This window comes from Pinus tabuliformis, chromosome 9 (genome assembly GCF_031772625.1).
Source record: "Pinus tabuliformis cultivar Carrire ecotype Pingquan chromosome 9, CPIR1, whole genome shotgun sequence".
Classification (NCBI taxonomy): domain Eukaryota; kingdom Viridiplantae; phylum Streptophyta; class Pinopsida; order Pinales; family Pinaceae; genus Pinus; species Pinus tabuliformis.
The window spans coordinates 134,842,962-134,863,713 of NC_142307.1; positions in this window are offsets into that span (position 1 = coordinate 134,842,962).

Genomic DNA, 20,752 nt, shown 5'->3' on the forward strand with positions numbered 1-20,752 from the left:
CAGAGGCAAAATACATGGAAGCCACTCATGCAAGCAAGGAAGCAGTTTGATTGCAAAGATTGTGTTCAAGTATGGGGTTAGTATAGGGAGCTATAAGGATAGACTGTGACAGTAAAAGTGCAATTTTCTTGGCAAAGAACCCCGCATATCATTCAAAGACAAAGCACATTGATGTTCATTATCACTTTGTGAGGGATATGATAGAAGACAAAAAGGTGTTGCTGGTAAATGTGGACACTTTGAAGAATACTGCAGATGCATTGACAAAGTCTGTGAGCTATGAGAAGTTCTCCTGGTGTAGAGAGACAATGGGTTTTTCAGGGCTAGAAAAATGACTAAGCTCTCTTGTGGCCCTCTGTGGAAAGAAAACAAGAAGTGGGAGAATGTTGGGTTGTGTTATATTATTTCTACGACTAGCCCATGTAGTTAACCGGGGGGTTAGAGGGGGGGGGGAGCCCCCCCTTTCGTTGTGCCGATTGTGTAGTGAGGGGGGTCACAGGGGGTTTGAGGGGTACCTGTAACCCCACTTTATGGGGTCCGGGGCAGCGCCCCGGCAAATTTTGGTTTTGGACCCTATGTTAGGTTGGTCGGACCCACCTACGATTTTGTGCATGATTTTCGCACATGTTTTTTGGACGCGATGGTTTTCGGTCCATGGTATTGGATGTTTCGGCATGTATAAATATGTATTATAACATTGAAAGGAAGATAATGAAAAATCAAGCTAGTAGTCCCTGTTTTTGGATCCAAGGGAAAATCTCTGTGTATATGTGTTTTATGTGTTATGCTCTCGCATTGTTTATTTTCTGTGTTTTAGAATTTGTGTGTAGGTAATTTCTATACGGGGTTAAAACCTACATGGGAGGGAGAAACTACCAAATTGGGAGCGCTTATGGTTTGATTTGGCACAAGAGGAAATAAGGTGGAATAATAAAGATGGAACTTCATCCAAGGGTGAGGATGAAGGAAACTTTTCATTGGTTGGAAAGGAAAAGAAGAGAAAAGTGAAGAAATCCCAATCCAAACTAGAATCCAGTGAAGGGGAAAGAAGAAAGATTTGTCCAAAATAAAACGCATCCATTATCATGAATTCTTACATATGCCATGAAGTGTCCACATGAGAAGGCAAGTAAGAACACTTCAGGAGGAGCAATAGGTGAGTCCTTGGCTTCATAGTTTGAGCTTGACTTTACCCTCATTGCATGCATGGCAAACAAAATGATGGGGAGCATGTGGTACTTGGACTTAGGTGCATTGTTCCACATGACAGGGTGTAGAGACTTTTTTAGTGACCTGGAGGAAAAATACTTGTAGATGCACATCGATATGGGGGATGAAGGAAGGTATAACACTATTGGGATTGGTACAATCATCTTTCATAGGGAGTCAAGCTCCCCCCTCAAGCTCAAGGATGTCATGTTCGTTCCAGGCCCAAAGAAAAATATCGTCTCTGTTTCATTTTTGGAAGACTGTGGTTGTGGTTTTATCTTCAACAAAGGAAAGGAATTCCTGAGACACATAACCACGGGAAAGGTGAAGCAGATTGGGGTTCACATGAAGAACATTTATAAGCTAGACGTGGAGGATTGTGCTACATTAAGAACTAAGGCAGAGAAGGTGCAAAGCCACAATGTCGGTGAATGTTGGCATAGAAGACTTGAGCATTTGCTTCATGACACTTTGAAGATAATTCAATAGATAATCACAATCCTTCCTAAAGGAGCACTTGAGTAGCATGATGTATATAAAGGATGTACATTGGGGAAGTGAAAAAAATCCACATTCCATGATAAAAAAACCAAAGCACATGCAGTCCTATAAAGGATCCACTTTGATGTTTGTGGACCTTTCTCGACAACCTCCACTACCAGACACAAATATTTTTTCTTTTTTATTGATGACTTCTCACAGAAGTGTTGGATCTTCTTCATGTTGAACACATATGGGACATTCTCCAAGTTCACAGAATTCAAGGAACTGGTTGAGAAAGAAATTGACAAGAAGGTAAAGGCTCTAAGGAGAGATAATGGAGGTGAGTATGTGTTATCGGGAAATCTAGTGTCCACTCGGAGCTGCTAGTCCCACTAAGATTGGTAGCTATCTTAGAAACAAACAAACTAAAACTACTTTCGCTTTCCTTTATGAGAAGTAGATAAGAGGGGAACAAAGGACACCAACCTCAGTCTTGCGCTTAGTTCCTTGCTTGGTTCCTCTCCCTTCTGACAGATCCTTGCCGCTTTTCCTTCGTCTACCCAGCTTCAAAGAGCACTTGTGGAATCAAAGTAGCATAATACTATCGAAGAATAGAGATCTACAATCATAAACAATATAGGACCAGATATATATTGACCACACAAATGCATATATCATCAAACATACAAGAATGTGAAGGAAAACTTGAATAGCTTTATTAATATCAAGAATAGCAAAGAGGATTACAACCAATTGTTCTAACCCAGCGTCATCCTCCCAGCATGAAAGCCCTTCTTCACCTCATGAAAATCTTAGATCACCCAACACTATGATATTCCACCAAGAAACCAACAGCACTTCCTTACAAGATACAAAATTCCAGCCCCTGGATCTCTGTGATGAGGGATCCATATATAGATGATTGATGTTCTGTGCAAGTTAAGTTGCCCCATTTTAATCCATGTTTCCCTTGGGAGAGTATTTACTTGCGATCTGAAATCAAAAACAACTTGTTTAACCATAAACCCATTTATTTCCAAGTCCACATGTGGATCGTGATCTATCTTATTTCCTTGCGATAGTTTTCTGGCATTATTTCCTCTTTCTCTATTTTCATTGTAGTTTTTCAACATGTTTAACAATTCTACAAGATGAGCGACAAAGTGTTCTTAAAAGTTCAAGGAATTCTTCTAAGAGTAGATCCTTAGATAGACGTTGTCCTTCATTTTCTTTCATAAAAAAATTGGCATCTTGTTTCATTGAATCATTGTGACTCGACATATCAGGATATTTCGACGTATTCTTGATCAAACGAATTACTTGGTGGTCCTGATTGTTATTATTTCTCCCTACACTAGACCTTGTGACTACATGAATTTTTTTAGAATTTAGGATCTCATGTTTCGAGACAGTTTGTAGTAAATTGACAGATCTTTTTTTTAGACTTTTTCTATAATTTTAGGACAGTCTTCCAACGAATGGTCACATATACCACACATATTACAGAAGTGTAAATCCATCTCATCTTTTAAGGGGCATTCAGTCGCAATATGTCTCTCTTTCCAACAAGTATAGCATAAAAATTTCCTCATCCTCGGCCACGACCACGACCTCTGCTATTATAACCACCTCGACGTCCTCCATAGCCTTCTCGGCCTTGTCCTCTTCCACTGAATGAGGATGATTATGGGATTTCATCGGTAGCCTGAGTATGGTAGACATCATGGTAATTAGGTTTATTTTTCCCATTCAGTGGACATTCTTGAGTGGAATGTACGTTATCTTCGTAGATTGCACACCACTTGGGCTTGGAATTCCACAGATTATAATGGCAGCCTTTAGTAGAGTGACTAGAAGAAGTTTGACAAATATCACAATATACCTCAGTTTGTATTCTTCTAACATCTTGATCAAAATAGTCTAAGAACTTATAGGTGTCTTTTGTATGGCCTTCCATATGACAATTGGTACACCATAGATGATTCTTTTGAAGTGATAACTGCATCAAAGATTTTTGTAGTTGTTCTAATTTATCTTCAATCTTATTATCGGTTGGTGTGATGATCAATTGGCCTTTGTCATCTTGTTCGATTCGTTGTGCTAATTTAAGGGCTTCCTCGCATGTTTTGACTTCATATGATTCGTAGCGGTCCACGAATTTTCTGAAGTAAGCCAACCACATACCATTGTACTAGAAGATTCTCGTTGATAATATATGGGATCTAGCTTAGTAAGTCTTTGAAGCATTTGGCATACTCTCGTATAGATTTGTTTGGTCTTTGCTTGATTTCCTTTAGTTTTTGCGCTGCCAAATGCTTAACGTCTTATGCTTTGAAGAATGTCAAGAAGTTGGATTTGATCTCATCTTTTTCTTTGTTCTGTTTTTATTTTAAGATCATGAACCATGTCAGAGCACGTTTCCTTAACACTGCAGTGAATTGCGCCATTTGTTTATCTTCATCGTTGATGTCATTCACAGTCCAAAAAAATTCAAATACAAACCAATGTCTTTTCGGGTCTTCATCGCCTTCATAGATGGGTATATTATTCAGGCCCATCTTGCTCGTCTGAGGTAGCATCTAGTGAGATTGGTCGTTTTCTTTAGTTTCTTCTTCGGAGCTTGTGTCTTTATTTTCTTTTCTATCATTTTGTGTCTTGATATAATGATTCATTGGCCTGACAAGCCCTATCAATGTATTTTGTGAATTGACTTACTTGTGATCGTGACTCTCCATCTATCGAATCTGAAATTTTGGTTTCTTCAACAAATACAAGTTTCGGTAGGGAGGTTAGATCATGAGATTAGTTAGTTGGAGAAGTATTATTTACAATCTATTGTTATTATTTGATTGATCTTGGATAGCATTTTCATTTTCTTGATGGTTTCTTTATTGGTATCTGGTCTTCCAGACTACAGGTATTTCAGAATAATTTCACAACTAAATAAATTCTCAATTGATAGGACTTGACATATATCTAATTAGAGTGTTACTTATTGTTGGACTAGAGTCATCAATTTCCATAGCATCTATTAGGGTCCTATAATTTATAGGATATCAAGGTAATTGAGTGTTGTATCTCAGGAATCCTATTTTGTAAATACTTTTCAATCTGCCAATGGTTTCCAAATAGAAAGAAAAAATAGAATAAAAAATGAAAAGAGGTTATAAAGAAGAAAAATAAAGAGAAAAAAAAGAATATTGAAAAATAAGTAAAGATTGAACCCCACCAAAATAAACAAAATCAAAAAAGAATAATACTGAAAGTGTTGCAAGCCTAAATGCCAGTACTCATAGATAGTTTTCGCTTCATTTCTATAAAATAAAATTTGTGTGCATCTTGTTCAAAATGCCACAATCACTAGTTTTATTTTAATCATATAGTCTAATCATGATTGAACTCTTTTAAATTTATGTAAATGAGATAGAGAATAAAGGTTCAGTTTAATCTGGGTAAATCATTAATTAGGTAGAAAATGACATTGATCCAACTGTTTAATCTGGGTCAATAGGAGAAATAAGGGACAGGTTAGTTAGGTTTTTTTTTTCATTACGCAAAAAAGAAAATAAAATGGGTTTGCTAGTCTAAGTGCACCCTAGATATAGAAATAAAATGCTAGTCTAGCTAAGGGTAGGTAGATTAGGTGATTTGGTAAATATTTGCCTATATAAATTTTGTCCTAAGTTTGAGGATATCATGAAAGGTCATAATGTGCATGATGGGGTAAATTATTTCAAAATGTTTCATTATTCATCCCTTATCCTAAGTTCAAAGGAGAAAAATGTGCGCTGGGACAAAAGTGCTTTATCTATTATATTTTCCCTTATCCTAAGTTCGAGAAGAAATATGAAAGCACAAGTGGACAAATTTTGCTTGTCGTATTGGATATTTGAAGGCATCGCGATTTGATCCCACAATTGATCGATAGCCTTCATCTGTTTTCGGCCCCCCCTTCACATTATGCCTTTACCACCAGGGGAGGGGGGATCCGGAAAGTGGTTTCTTCTGTCGGGCCCCATCGCTTACGTGGCGTGATCCGCTAATGAAAAAGGTATTATAGACTTATGTGAAGTTGCTTATGTTACTTAGTGCAATGGATCAAAAAGATTGCGAATCACATAAACACATGAGCAAATTGAAAACACATTCAAACACATCAACCCAGCAAAATTTGATAAAGGATTTCACCAGACTTCCTAGCTACGTCTCCTGGTCCTTTAGCTTCCAGCGTTGATCGCTTTATTTTGTCTTCAAAATGTTGTTACAGGTGTGAGCTCAAAAATAGAGACTCAAATGAGAAATTGGACCTCACCATTGCGTTCAGCTGGAAATTTCAAGTCAAACGAGTATAAACTTGACCATATTTGGCCACTAGGACCTCCAAACCCGCTGGAATGATCCAAAAGCGCCTCTGTCCCTGCAAAACCACTTTCTGCTGACAAAAAAAACCACCTCAGCCTGCATAAAACCACCTTGGTCTACGTATTGGTGTTTTGGCTAGTTCGGCACCTACAAATGTTTAATAAAATTTATGGGCACTTGGTTTACCAAGCCCCGCCCTTGACATGTTTGTTAGCCGAATGTGTGAAAGAGCTTGTATATATAGAATTTTGGATGGGTCAAAGGTTCGAAACCCTCGCCCATCATTTCATTGTTGGTTATGGTATTACCGTTGGTTATGTTGATACATTCACACTATATGATAAGGTTTCGGGCTATATGGTTTGGTGACATTTGAACTATATGTTAACATATGTGTCTAAGGTCCAACAATCGTGGGGTTGACCCCGACCGTCCAGCCTCTTTCCGGCCACAAACCGCTTCATAATAAATACAACATGATCATTTCTGATAACAATATCTAACATAGCCCATCCGGTGCAGTCCTCTGGTCAAAACTCGGCCATTCCGGGAGGTCAGGGGTTCGATCCTCCCTAATCCCCAAAATTTTGGAAATAAGGACACATTGGGAAAAATCCAGGGTACCACGTGTCAGCACAGGATTGGCCCATATCAACCAATCACACCGTGACACATCAACTCCTCTGTTGATGTCATCCAGGAAAAGTGGTGTATTCCCGAGATGACACATGTCTTGATGACATCATCCTATTGATCGTTTACCGTTGATTATTGACCTTTGACTTTTTTGACTTTTTGCCCTAATTTTCCATAAAATTTGACTGGCTCCAACTTCTTCATCCGAACTTGGATTTATGCGTCGTTTGCACAGTTGGAATCATATCAACAAGTACTTCGACTTGATACCATTTTCATCTACATTTGAAGACATTGACCTAGAGAAAAACTGGATCCATTTTGGATCACAACTCCCCCATCTGATACCATTAATCGCCCCCTACCCCCTCCGAAAACCGCCTTTCCCTTACCTATCCTGTCGTGCCCCACCACTTTTCCTCCACCATTCACCGCTCGCCACATGGCATGACCGTTGGGCCAATTGAATGTGTTCCTGGCTAAATACCCATTCTTAATTTATTTTGTTTTTCCCGTGTAACCATTCATCCTAACAGTCTCGTGCCATTTCCAACGGGACTTTTGTCGTAGTGTCTAAAAATACCTTTGAGTCTGTCATTCTTTCCCTTTCCACTCCTAATTATTTCTGTTATTCGCATTTTCCCATGGGGATCTCCATCAGAGCATTCCCTCGGCCAGACTGCAACAGAAACTGACTTTTCTTTCCATTTTCACCTGACATTCCGTTATTTTGCTGACCTCAGTAAGCCTCCTTTGCAAATTCATTCAGTTCACATATTATTTACAGACATGCCTCCTAAAACTAAGACCCAAGATAAGACCATTAATCCTTTAATTCCCCCTTCTGTAGATTTAGATCATATATTGTTGGCTTGTTGGGGCCTGACCCAGGTTCAGAAGTGATTTAGCCAAACAAATCCCGAGATTACCAGCCCTTTCAGAAACAGTTCGCGGTGCGGGGACTGAGGTCTCACCCGAGGTAGTATGGGAGGGTGTTGGAACCATGTTTCCACACCCTAGGGATGTCTTGATGTAATCTAGGAAGTTCACGAACTGAACTTGCGCGCTTGCGCTACTTCGCGCAACCGTCTATTATTCGCAACTTGTGCAACTATTTCTGAGCAGCTCTGTAAAGAGTGCGAAGAGGTGCTATCCAGATCCCTTACCCTTACTGTGCTATTATTAAGGTCTTAACTTAACTATGTGGGCACAATATTCTCATTAATCTTTCAACATTCATAACAAGTGCACGCAATCATAAAACTGTAAAAAGATGCATAAATATAACAGAAGCATAGACACACAATATTTCAAAATCAATTTATCTTTTATTGATTCTTTGTTCAAGTACAATCCCAACTCCGCCCTGCCCACTCAGCTGCAGGGGTTCACCCACACAGTTGCGGACACTACCCGGCCTCTGTGCACTCACCTACAGAGCCTCTTCCTACTACTACAACCCAAGACTCGAACTTACAGACTCAGAGCTAATTCATCATCCAAAACTAAGACTGACTTTACACTTAGATCCTCGCTCTATTTATACAATCCCATGGTTCGTGGACCATAGGTAGGCCGACACATTTTACATTAAATTACATTATCTTAGGGTAGACAACCCTAGACTCTTGCGCTCCACGCCCGTATTTCGCAGGGTATTTACATTATACTTGATCAAAATTCTGGCTTCAAGCCCCAAAACCATGCTATGGGGGGACCCGCTACCCAACAGGCCCCCAACACAATCATCATGACTCGTCCCGGGTCACTCTGCTGGTGCGGTGATCTTTACGTGAAGTCCATCCAACTATGCCTGTGCTGCGCAAAGATCCGCAGCGCACTGCTCTATCGTCCACTGGATCTGTTTTGTTTGCTCAGTTGAATGCTCATCGGCAGGGTCAAATCCCTATCTCAGGTCATGCATCGCTTTCATTTGTGCGAGTTTTCCTTCGATGTCGACCGTGATGAGGAAGGCCTCATCAATCCATGGCTGGACGCGTGCTTTAAGACCTGCCTCTTTCTGGTTGGCGCTGCATCCACTTGCTCCTTAAATGCCTTTGCTTGTTGTAGCTTCGCGAGCCACTGAGTTAGGAACACTATCTGCATTGTCCCATGCACACTATCATATTGCATTTGAAGCTCCTGCGCCTCTATTTCCAACCGTTGTATGGTGGGGTCCTCCTGTAAGGTTGTGAGGACCCCAAAGGATTCTTCCAATAAGGTGGTGTAGCTCTACACTGCCTATTCAATTTCTTCCAGCCCCTTTTGGATATCGTCGGCGCGTTGTTCTCGAACTTCTGGGGCTGTGGAGGGTTGCGTTTTTAATCATAGTTCAGGAATTTGCAGGTTGAGGTCCAGTTGGATCCTTGTAGCTTCCTCCTTTGCCTCGGGGAATCCACTAGCCAATTTGTGGATTCACATTCCTATTGGTAGATCTGTCGCAATTTCCAGTTCTGGGACCCGGAGATCTTCTATGACCTTCTCCAACTGCTGGTTCCGTGCTACCGCTTCATCACGTTGTATGCTAAGATGTTTGATGTTGATTCATTGTTCACTTAACATTTGCACTGCGCGTCCCTCCGTCTTGTAGTTGGTATAAAATATCTCGTGGAAGGGCAGCCAAGTTTAGGCCGAGTCCCTTGATCTGTCCTACTGCAGCTCTATCCTCCATGTTGTCCGTTGTCAGTGCTCCTTCCGACAGTGCGACGGTGTTAGTCATTTTGGCCCACAATAGCTACTCTATTGTCGATGTTCATGCAGCACTGTAGGTGGCTATTGTTCCTTCTTGTGGGGGCTGCACCTGAAGTCCCTAGATTTGTGCCCTAAGGTCCCCCAACACATTCTGCTGCTCCACCATTGCTTCCTAGAGCGCTCCCCTCGTGACCTCGTGAATTGTGTCATCGATGTCATATACATCACCCTCTGTCAGTGTAATGGGCTCCCCATCCAATTTGGAAGCCTTGGTCTTCTTCCGTGGCCCTGTTGGTTTCGTACTGCGTGGGAGTTTCAGTGGTGTTGATGTCGTGTTCGCGTTCACGCATTCTGCCATGTCATTTGTCCCATGTCCTATGGTCAGATCCAGGCCTCTTCCCTCCTGTGTCGTGGTTGCCCCAGTTGCCATTGTTTTTGTTTCTTTGTCTACGGCCTTGGTCTGTTCCGCGGCGGCCTTCGCTACCTCACAAGAAGCCCTTACCTCCTCGGCGAACTCCTCGTTCTACTTGTGTTGTACCAACAGCTTGGCAGCATCCTTCTGTCTTTGTATCATTGCATCATCGCGCACTGCCAGATCCGGGGCGCGCCACTCGGGTGGCCATGAGTTGAGCACTTCAAACACAGTGTCATCAATCACGATGAAAGGGAGTTTGGTCCATTTCTGCTCTGGATCCTTCCACACCCTGATATACAGATTGTGCATATCTACCTTAAGGTCTGCAAAGCTCCGCAAACTGTCGTATACCGTGGGTGAGAGGTGTGGCCATTTGTTGATCCCCATCTGTATGCTTGCCTCCATAAGTATCCAGAAGATCTTGATTTCTCGGATCCATGTAGCATCCCTTATTGCCCATAGCGACACATATTTCACTACCTCTGGTAAGTCCTGATCAAGAGAAGGAAACTGACTGTCGTCCGGCAATTCCCCTTTGACCAACAAGATGGATAAGAGCAACCACGCGTAGTGCAAGGTCTTACCCTGCTCCTGGGCCTCTTTGCAGTTCCTCAAAACTCCTCACAGAGGAACTGCACCCTGTTGAACTATTCCCCCTCGGTGCATTACTCGGCCAACGTGATGACCATTGCTGGTACCTCATTATCGCAGCATTTTCTCATCACTTTTCCTGCCAGCAGTTGGGTGGCTACGCACACCCCTTTGTTTTGAATGCTAGTAATGACATAGCCCCTTGCTTTTTCTCCAAATTGTATTTCTTATTCATGGCCTCTGCGAGCACCAAGTCTCCGCTTTAGCCAATTATTTCCACGGGGTCCCTTCCCATACAGGGAAGCCGAGAAATCCTATGAATAAGCTCTGCCGTGATGGGAATTAGCTCCTCCAACCACAAGTACCCATCATGCACTAGGCAAAGCACTTGCCTCATGATGAACATCATGATTGGTGCTCGGTGAAAATGTGGAATCCGTAGTAGGTGGAGTAGCCCGGCCTCCTCCACCCCACGCAGCCATTTCCGCGGTTGTACTGCTGTAACTGAACCCTCCGTACTTTGTTTCATAAGTTGGCCAGTCTCCAAATGTGGGAACTTTTCACTGTCCGCAATATCCCAATATTCAAATTTCATCATCGGCACGGAACCCAGGACTGAACCCTCAAATAGAATTCCATCTAGGAGGAGTGGGGCTTCGAGTGCGCTCTTAACGGTATCCACGTCCTTGGGTACTTTTGCTTGCCCTTTCTGTGGGTGTGGGCAGTTTTGTTGCAACGTGTACTGGCTGAATGTCTTCCTCCATTTCTTCATCTGGTTCTGTTAGATACCTATACCAATAGGTTTCATATTTCATGATTGGCAAAGAAAGTTCCAAATATGCTCTTCTTTGGTGATGCAAAGATCCCATATTTCCAAGGGAATGCAATATGTGTACATAGCTTGATGTTAACTGAATTTGGATGGATGGTCCAACAGCCTAATCTGGATCATGCCATGTTTCAATTTTCTGTTGTAGATTAGAGAAATAAATCTGTCCAAACAGTTCAATCTTGGTAGATAAATTAGTTAGGTAGAGAATGGAGGTTCCCAACTGTTTAATCTGGGGCCTTGGAAGCAATAAGGCTTAGATAGAGAAATCAAAAGAAAAAAGCCAAAGGAAAAGAAAAGGCACATAAGGGTTTGCAAGTCTAAGTGCACCCTCCTTGGAGTAACAAAAAATGTTAGGCAGTAGATGGGTAGGTAGATGGGGTTGCAGAAGCATAGTTCCTTTGTCACTGGCTCTAGCAAAGGAAAAACATGGTGCCAGTGCAGGTCTCTTATTCAGCAGTTTTGCAACAGTACAATGAAGCATGTCTAACTCCCTGATTAACCCCCATTATACTCATTACTAACATCCCAATACTACCTATGTTCATGGAAGAAGTCGAAGTCTTGTGTTGGTTCTTGTTTCTTTAAAAGCCACATTTCTTGTGTAAAATTCTTTTCATTTTGATCTACTTCCTGAACTAAGTTTATTTCATATAAACTTAGTGGTTTTTCCCCCTTATCTACCTCCTCCACTCATATTAACTCCTAACTTCTTATTATCTAAATCCCCTATGTTCCCCTTTTCCCCTACTATTATAAACACTATGGTGTATAAACCCCAAGCAATGTATAAATGTTCCTTCCCCCTGGCAATTATAGCCATATGCCCAAAAACAGGGATTAAATTGACCTCTGGTCAGTCTAATAACCTAAGCCCTACCCCTTTTTCCCTTCACAACCCTCTGTAAAGATTTACTTACTTTACTTGCAAAAGGCCTTGTAAAAACCCATTATTACCCCTAACCCGCGCTATTTGCAAAATACACTAAAAAACCCATTTTTCCGCTTTATCCAAAGTTTTGTTGCCATGCGCATTTCCACAGAAAAAACATTGGAAAAACCTGCAAATCCGCCAAAACCCAAAGTTCCGCCCGCACGCGCATTCAAAAAATATATTAAAATATTCCCCGCCCGCTGCCATATCGCCCTGACAACTTGCCCCCCCCCCAGCCGTCGGATCTGGGCTTTCCCATCCGACGGCCCTTATCAATTTCGGAGCGGCCCCGATGTGCTGCCGTTAGGTTCCGAAAAATGACGTCCGGTGACATATACACGGGGGCACGCGTCGCCATACTACTGGATCGGGCCAGCCTCTGATGATGGCCATGTTTTCCCCTGGTAAGCCCCCAATCTGTTATGACTATGCCACTTACATCTCCAATAAAATACATGAGCAATTGATAGACTTGGCAAGAGAAAGGGTGTTCAGATACACATCCTATATCTACCATTTAACCTATACTATCAGCATGAGAAATTTCCTTTTCCTGTGAAAAGAGTGGATGCACAAGGCAATCCGAGGTCAGTGGTCTATTGGTCCTCTGCTTTCCACTGCAGATCTTATTCCCCATACACTTATTGTGAGTTTATAGACCTCTTCATCCACCCAGCCATGTCTCTGCTTCTGAGCTCACCTCCTCCAAGACTAACTGATGAGATGCAGAGGATTCTTCAGTTGTCCAAGGTATACAGCATTGGGGATTGGTATTTTTACCAAAACCACACAGCTATTAGAATATATGGGTGTGAGTTGCCCCCATACAGATTACCCAGATATGTGCCTATGAGATTGTTTTCCCTCGAGTATTTCAGGCAATTTGGGAATGCTGATGTACTCCATTTTTCAAGCAGGGGCAAGAAAGCACAGCTTAAAGTTAGAAACCAATTAGGCCACTTCATCTACAATAAAAGGGAGGAAGGTTGGCAAGAGGCAGATAGAATGCTGGAAAGCCTTGGCTTACAGACCAGTTTCCTTTGGAAACCATACGACCCCACTCATTTCATAAGCTTAAGAAGGATCAGATATAGGCTGGCCAGTTATGGTCACTTAAGGTTGCCTCATATAGAAAAATATGCAAATCAACTAGAATGGAGGGAAGGCACCTAAAGAAGCTACTACACAAGAAGAACTAGCTCAAAGAGGAATAAGAAATCTCCAAAAGTTGGCTGACTTGGAGCTTTGTTCACAGGTATTTTCTCTTCCAGGCACTCAAGTGGGAGCAGCTGCCTCATCATCAACAGCTCCACAAAAGACAGTCCAAGTCCCAATCACAGCAGAGACTTCAGCCAAGGATAAAGGCAAGGAAACAGAACAGAAATCAGCCCAAGAAGAACAGCCTGAAAATCACCCTGAACAGCAGGAAGAAATGGCAGAGGCTCCTGGTCCTAATGATGAGAAAACGCAAGAAAAGGAGGCCTCAGTGCAGAATGTTACAGTGAAGACTTCGGTGCTCCAAACCCCTACAAATGAAGAGAGGGGTAAGAAGAGAGATAGAGAGGAACAGACTCCCCTTAGCACCGCAACATCACAGCAAGGGGAAAAGAGACAAAGGCTCGATCCTTTCTCAGAGGAGGAGATGCCTTTTGGTCAAACACAGATGGGTCCCCCCAGCACAGAGGTATCAGCTAGCTCATTACAGCAAGAGTAGCAAACAACACTTGGAGGAGAGGTCAGCTCCTCAGGGCAACAAAGAAAGGGTGAGTCTAGCATAAAGAAACAATTCATAGACATTAAGACCAGAAATGAGCCATTGAGGTTACAGCTATACAACCACTTGTTGAAAATGGCTCCTACAAACCAGCAGAGATTGATGTCTGCATATGATGTGCAAGAGGGCAAAATGATAATGAGCCATTTCAAGCCCACAGCACTGCAGCCACAGTCTGCAGCCAATTATATAAGAACAAACTTAGAAATCTTGTCCAAGGAAATCCACCCAATGGATCAAATTGAATTGCATAAACAGACGGGTGAGATGGTGTATGCTACCCTAGCAGATAATACATTGACAAATTATAGATTGCAGAATTCTTTGAATAATACCACTGCACAATTGGAGTTATAAAAGGCATCCTCCCAGGCTAAAGACAACAGGATAAGGTCTTTGGAGGATATAATCATAGAGCTTGGGCATGACCCAAAGGACCCTAAAGCTATAAAGGAGCTGCTAAAGATAAGAGATTCGGACATTGCAGCTCTAAGGAAGATGATAAAGATCCCAGCAACTCTTCACCCTCAAACAGAGGAGGTTGCCCAGCAAAGAAAGGACCAGGATGTAGCAACATTGCTGGTAACACTGCACAAACAGTTGGTGCAGACGGAAGAAAATTTAGTAGAGACAGAGGCTGCATTGCAGGCAGCCCTACAGCAGAAAGAAGGAGGCCAAACATCTCAGCTCCCTCCACAAGTAATCAACCTTGAGGAACCCCCTCAAATTGTCACTCCTCCTATAGAGCAGACAGTTGAGACAGCTCCATCTACATCAACACCAGCACCAACATCAGAGCAGGCTCCAAGCCTTGATATGCAGAAGTTGATGAATGAAATTAAAGTCCTAGAAGCCCAGATGGCAGAGCTGAATGAAGCCAAGGAGAAATTAGCCACACTTAATGAGAAACATGATAAATCTAAGCAACAGGTGGCAGAGAAGACAAGGAAAGTAAAGACCTTGGAAAGAAAAATCAAAGAGCTAGAGAAAGAGATGGCCATGGGCAAAGCAATAACGGAGCTCAAGAAAATAATATGGACAAAGATTGGTCAATCAATCACAGACCAATGGCAATATATAGAGACCATCCATGAGCAGATAGATTTGCTGGGCAAGGCTTATACAAAAAATCAAAAAGCCAGAGCTGCTCTAGGAAGTATGCCAGATATAGCTACTAGAATGATCAATGTGTTGAACAACAGAACTGGCATACAGTTAGCAAACTTGGATATCAGAGATAGAATTGATACAATTTTGATGATCAAAAGGGTACTCACCCTCAGAAACTATGTTCAGGCTCTAGAAAGAAAGTGTCAGGATATTCAAGCAGAGGTAAATGCTTTTGGTGCCAAGATCACGGCATTATATGACAGGGGACTCCCCATGTTACTAAACAGCGCAGGAAGGCTATCTTCTCATGAGCAATATGCAAAAAGAGTCAACAACTACATCATTGATCAGTTGACTCCCTCATCTAGCACTTCGGAAGAAACTGGGCCGCCCACAGGACAAGAGCTGTATGATAAACTGGAAAATCTGTTTTATATAGAACATGAAATCAATCATCTGTTTGCAGCCCCCCCTAATTACTACAAATATACAGATGCAGATGAGACACTCCATAAAATGCAAAGGCATCAGTTGCCCACTGATCAATGGTGGATAGATATGATAAGGATTTTGCTGTGATTTGATTAAATAAATTAATCAAATGCGTTTTACAGCAAGCAGAGAATGAATAAAGAAGTCACAAATCAGCAGCCACAAGTCAACGATTGCAGGTTGGCATCCCAAAGGCATCAGGGCCTCAACGTGTCATCTACAGCAGTCGTCGTCAGCAGAAGCCATCCAAGAATTAAAGCAGCCGGCCCTTGGGCCCAAAAGTCATCATCAATTGACAAACAACAAACAGCTGTTATATGCCTTTACTACAGGCTTTTATTTTTGTGATAACTTCACTGTACAAAGTTGGTAGAGATAGTTATTGCTCAATAACTTTCATTCTAGATATTTTACTTGATATTTTTGTATAAAATCTCCCCCACGCAGTTGATTTAGGGGTTTTTGTTTCTTGTTAAAAAAAGGAGAACTCGGCTGTAATCTCTGGAGGAATAATACAAAGAAAGCTTGGAGTTTACAGAAATTTGGTCTTACTGATGCATGCTGTCTTGGAACCATTGAATGCTACAGGATTCTAGTGCTATGGCTTAATATAATAAGTTTTCTCTATCTCTGTTCATGTTTTATTATCTGTTTAACTCATATCTCTCATATGTTGTTCTAAATTTAGGAAGAAAGAAAAAGAATAGCTCAGGATTTGTCCATGGAGACACCCTGATTTCAATCTTTCTTTACTATAAATGTTTTTCTACAAGCTCAGCTATTTTATTGGAATTCTTAACTGCTCCAATAAACCCTGGGTCTTTCGCAGTTCCTATTTAGTAATTCATGCATGCTACTAAGTAGAAATTGCTGCTCAAATTGTTACCACACTGTCTGTAATTCCATCCCCCACTGTTTCACTCACTAATCAGAAATTATATTAAGAATAGTCATCTAGCCCTGCAGTAAAACTTTCTCCATCACAGATACCAGGACTGTCTCAGATTTCTGACTCCAAATGCCCAATGGACTAACATCTTCCAAACCTTTCATGCCCTTCTCACAACAACAGTTCACAACCAAATCTTCAAACAAAAAACTGAAACTTATAACTAGCCTAAAATCTTCACAAAAACAGAGCTAAAACTTAAAGAGAGAGCCCTCTCTGATTACAGGTAGGCTAGGACCTATAATCCAAAGCTTGGTTAGTGGTTACCCCGGCCGTATTCCCTTGGGAGTCATAGGGAACAACCTGGGTGTTAACAGGTTCAATATCTTCTATGAAGACCTAAAGATCCTCCTCCTCATCATCTGTCTCAATATTAACCATCTTGCCCTTGTCTTCCATAGACAGTTTACCAAACCATGGATTTCACGAAGACAAACAGATCAGTCCTGCTGCCTGTGGATCCTTTGTAGGCCTAGGCGTCCGAGGTGATTTATGGATTTCTGGTGCATTCCCCACCGACAGCGTAGAGCTCTGTGCAGATCCCTTGGTTGTTGACATCATTCTGATCAGGAAATCTTGTGTCTCCTTTGGCAATGTCTCAAACACTGAACTTGCTCTCACAGCCTCCAAATTCGTCGGGTCCATACCTAATTGGTAGCACAGCAACTGAATTCTCAAAATGCTAAGGGTTGTTCGGTGGAGAGCCATCTGTGATTTATAGGCCTTTTTGAATTCAAATTCGACCATTCCCCCCTTATTCGACTCATTAATGTGAGATTGGTGGCAGCTAGCCCCAAATCTAGTTCTAACTTCATGTCTTAGTTGCCCGCCGCCCTCTCCTCGTTGCCTTAAATTGGACATCTTGTCATGAACAGTGACTCCAACGGTCACTTCCCAGCCTACTCGCGTGGCAGCGCAGCTCCTTGTGCGTGGAAGCGACTCGTGTGTCATATTGATCCTGCGCAACCTCCTTGTTGTGCAGTGCCCATACAGACTCTTTTATAGTCCCACACTCTCTTTCAACTGCTTGAAGCGCTGATACTGTGCTTCCTATGGATATTCAGGTGGTCGCACCACTAGTGCGAGGCTTCAGATCACCTTCCAACCCAGTCTGCGGGCCCTCCTTAGTTACCCTCGCACCAGTCAGCCCCTCGCATTCTTCCTCATGCGGTGCACTCCCTTGTTTACTTTATCTAGTAAGGTGTGGTCGCAGCCATGGTAGCAGAGCCAGAAATTCTCGGTGACAATCTTTTAAGGCGATCGTATGGCTGCCCATATCTTGTCCTGTCCTTCTATCGATGTGACATGCTTGCGCGATTTCGGTTTCCAGTTTTCTGATTTCCACGTTCATTAACATGCTTTTCTGCTTTAGTCATACCCGATCTTCTTCGAGCTCGTGAAGCTCAAGGCTCCCTCGCCAAATGGATTCTTGGATTTTCATATGTTCGTCCTCGCGTGCAGTCCCAATTATGGGAGTTATGGTGTGAGGATTCTTTTACAAAACTATGACCCCAACTCTGCTTGTCATCTTCGGAATCATTTCCACGCTCAAGTTCTTGTGCATGGCCCTATAGGCCCATCGGACCACTGGTACGCGGAAGAACCACTCAGTCCATCCCTCCTGGTAAACCCTATTCAAGATTCTGCATACCTTCTAGAATGCTTCTGCGTGGAACCTCTGTGGAGCGCGTCGCGTTCCCCGCTGTTGCATCTGGTTCTGATTTTTTATCGTTAGTCTAGGGCATGCTTGCACAGCACACGTCTACACCCATCAACACAGGTGGGCGCGCAAGCTGCTTCGTCCTGGCTACCCAGCTCTCGTTCAATGCTGGGGGCTTCCAAACCTTAAGTGCATCTGTCTTCTACATTCGCGCCAGTTGACAATGGTCTTCTGATGTGTACTCCACCATCGTGAAGGCATTGCGCACAGTGCCCATTCCAGCGCACCATACCGCTATTGTTCCGGTACTGTTATTTCAAATTTTTCCAGGAATTCATCCACTGATGTAACTCCATCATATGTTGGCATCTCCCTTGCCTCTATTGTCATGCGACGTAGTGATCTAATCATCATGTTGCAATTTAGCATTGTTACTTCGTGCAACCGGTTCTGTTAGCTTTCTACTTCTTTGTCTGAATTCGAAATACAGGAGTTATCGCTCTCCCACGAGATTTTCCCATCTACAGTTGGGTTCACCCACTTCTGATCTCACGCGGTTATCTGGTAAATACAATCCATCTCATCGTCGCGCACAAGTTCGGTGTAGCGCGCTCCTTCGACTGGGTCTAACGAAACTACTATGCATAGGGACATTTTCTCAAATATCATCTTTCACTTCTTCAGGTTGATGACTCCATTCATATCAGTGGCCCAATCTATTCCTAGCAATGTGGGATAAGGATTGTTGTCATCGACAATCTCTATTACTTCAAAGTTTGTCTGTGTTCTTGCGCCTTCGATATCAACTGTTACCCCTTGTAACCTCCCCATGGGCAAAATCTTCTATTGGTTCGCATTCATAATTGAATAGGGGACCACTATAACGCGGGCCTGCCCATATGTTCCCATGTCTGCTTTAGTAATACATTCGCATCTGAACCTAGGTCTAGGATTACCTGATCCATTTCATATTCGCCAATTTGGGCCATCAATCTCATTTCCCTCCCGATGCGCAATGTATGCTTCCCCAATTTCTGGACTATGCGCGGTTCCCCTCATCCCACACACCTGGTGATCAACTCCTATAGTCCCTTAACTACCTTATTACCACGTAGCAGTTTCATGCAGGTCTCCAAAAAGGTAGTAAGCATAGAAGGATCCATCCCTAGCTCTGGTTGATCCTTACTACCTAAAGTAGAGGCCTCTGTGAAGCTCTTCTTATCTTCCATGAACATCTCCTTTACGCGTTCTAAGTCAAACTCAGGTTCCTTTGTAGGAGCCTTGTGAACCCATGTATCTTCCTCGGGCTACTTCCCCTTGTCCTCCCCTATGGTCGCACCACTTATGAGCTTCATGTTCACATTTGGGTCTTCTCCACGTGGTTCAAACCTCATCATTTGGATATTCTGAGTTAGAGGAGGCTGGAGTACCCCTTTCTCGCGCATCTGTGCGATCAACGTAGGAAAATCTATCATTTCATGACCAAACTAAGCACAGTATGAACAGGATATTCTAGTCGGGTTGGTACAATCGCGGGCATAGTGCCCTGGTCCTCCGCAGTTGTAACAACTTATCTGTCCATGGCCCCTTCCTGGTGTTGTTGGGAAAATTATCTATTCAGAACTCCCCTATCCCACTCTAAGGTGTGATAGTGCCTTAGCAACAAACAAGGAAAACTACTTGAGTATTCTTCTTTATGAAATGTAAATAAAGAGGAAGGATGTAACTAACCTGTGTCTTTCGCTAGTTTGTTGATCCAATCGCTCCTCTCTTCAATAACTCCCAGCTCCCTGCTCCCTTGCCGGCCCAGCTTCACCGAATTCCTGCAAGATCACAGAAGAGAGAAACTACATGAAGATACAGATTTACATTCATAAAAAGCTTAGGATCAGATTAAGCTAAACATGCAAATATAACAAAACATCGTTGATACACAGCATGTAGGAGAAACTCAAATAATTTTATTGATATGATAAGAAAGTCCAAGAGGAGATACAACCAAGTGAGTCCCGATCCAGCATCTACCTCCCAGCAAAGGAATCCCTTCCTCTCCTCCAACAAAGCATAAATCACCCAATGTACTAATCTCAATCTCAAACCAACAGCAATTCTCTGCAAAGTACAAAATTCCAGCCTCTGGATCTCTGGGATGAGGGATCCATATATAGATGTAAGCAGAGAGGATGAGTCAGCTTATGTTTTTACTTGTGGCTTCTCTCTGTCAGTTCTTGCTTCCACTTGGAGACTGAGAGCCTCTTACTCATCACTTGGTCGAATTCAGTGAGGCAAGTGTCATTGGAGAAGATTCTGGAAGCTTCCATTGTCTCTCCACCTCGTTGAATGACTCTGCCACTTGTCATTTCCCGCTCAACGCACCTGGGTAGTGCATTCAAGTGCATTGCAACGCACCTAGACAGTGTATTTGGGTGCTTTGCAACGCAAGCAGCTAGTGGAGCTTCTGAATTGATCCTGATTTGACTAGTTCTGAGCAGTTTCTGGTGGAGAACTTCTGGGAGAAGCTGTCATTGGTTGACCTTGTTCCTTTAGGGGCAGGAACAACACTTTTAGGGACTTTTGATCCCTTGGATTATGGACATTTCATGCTTATAGCTGTAAG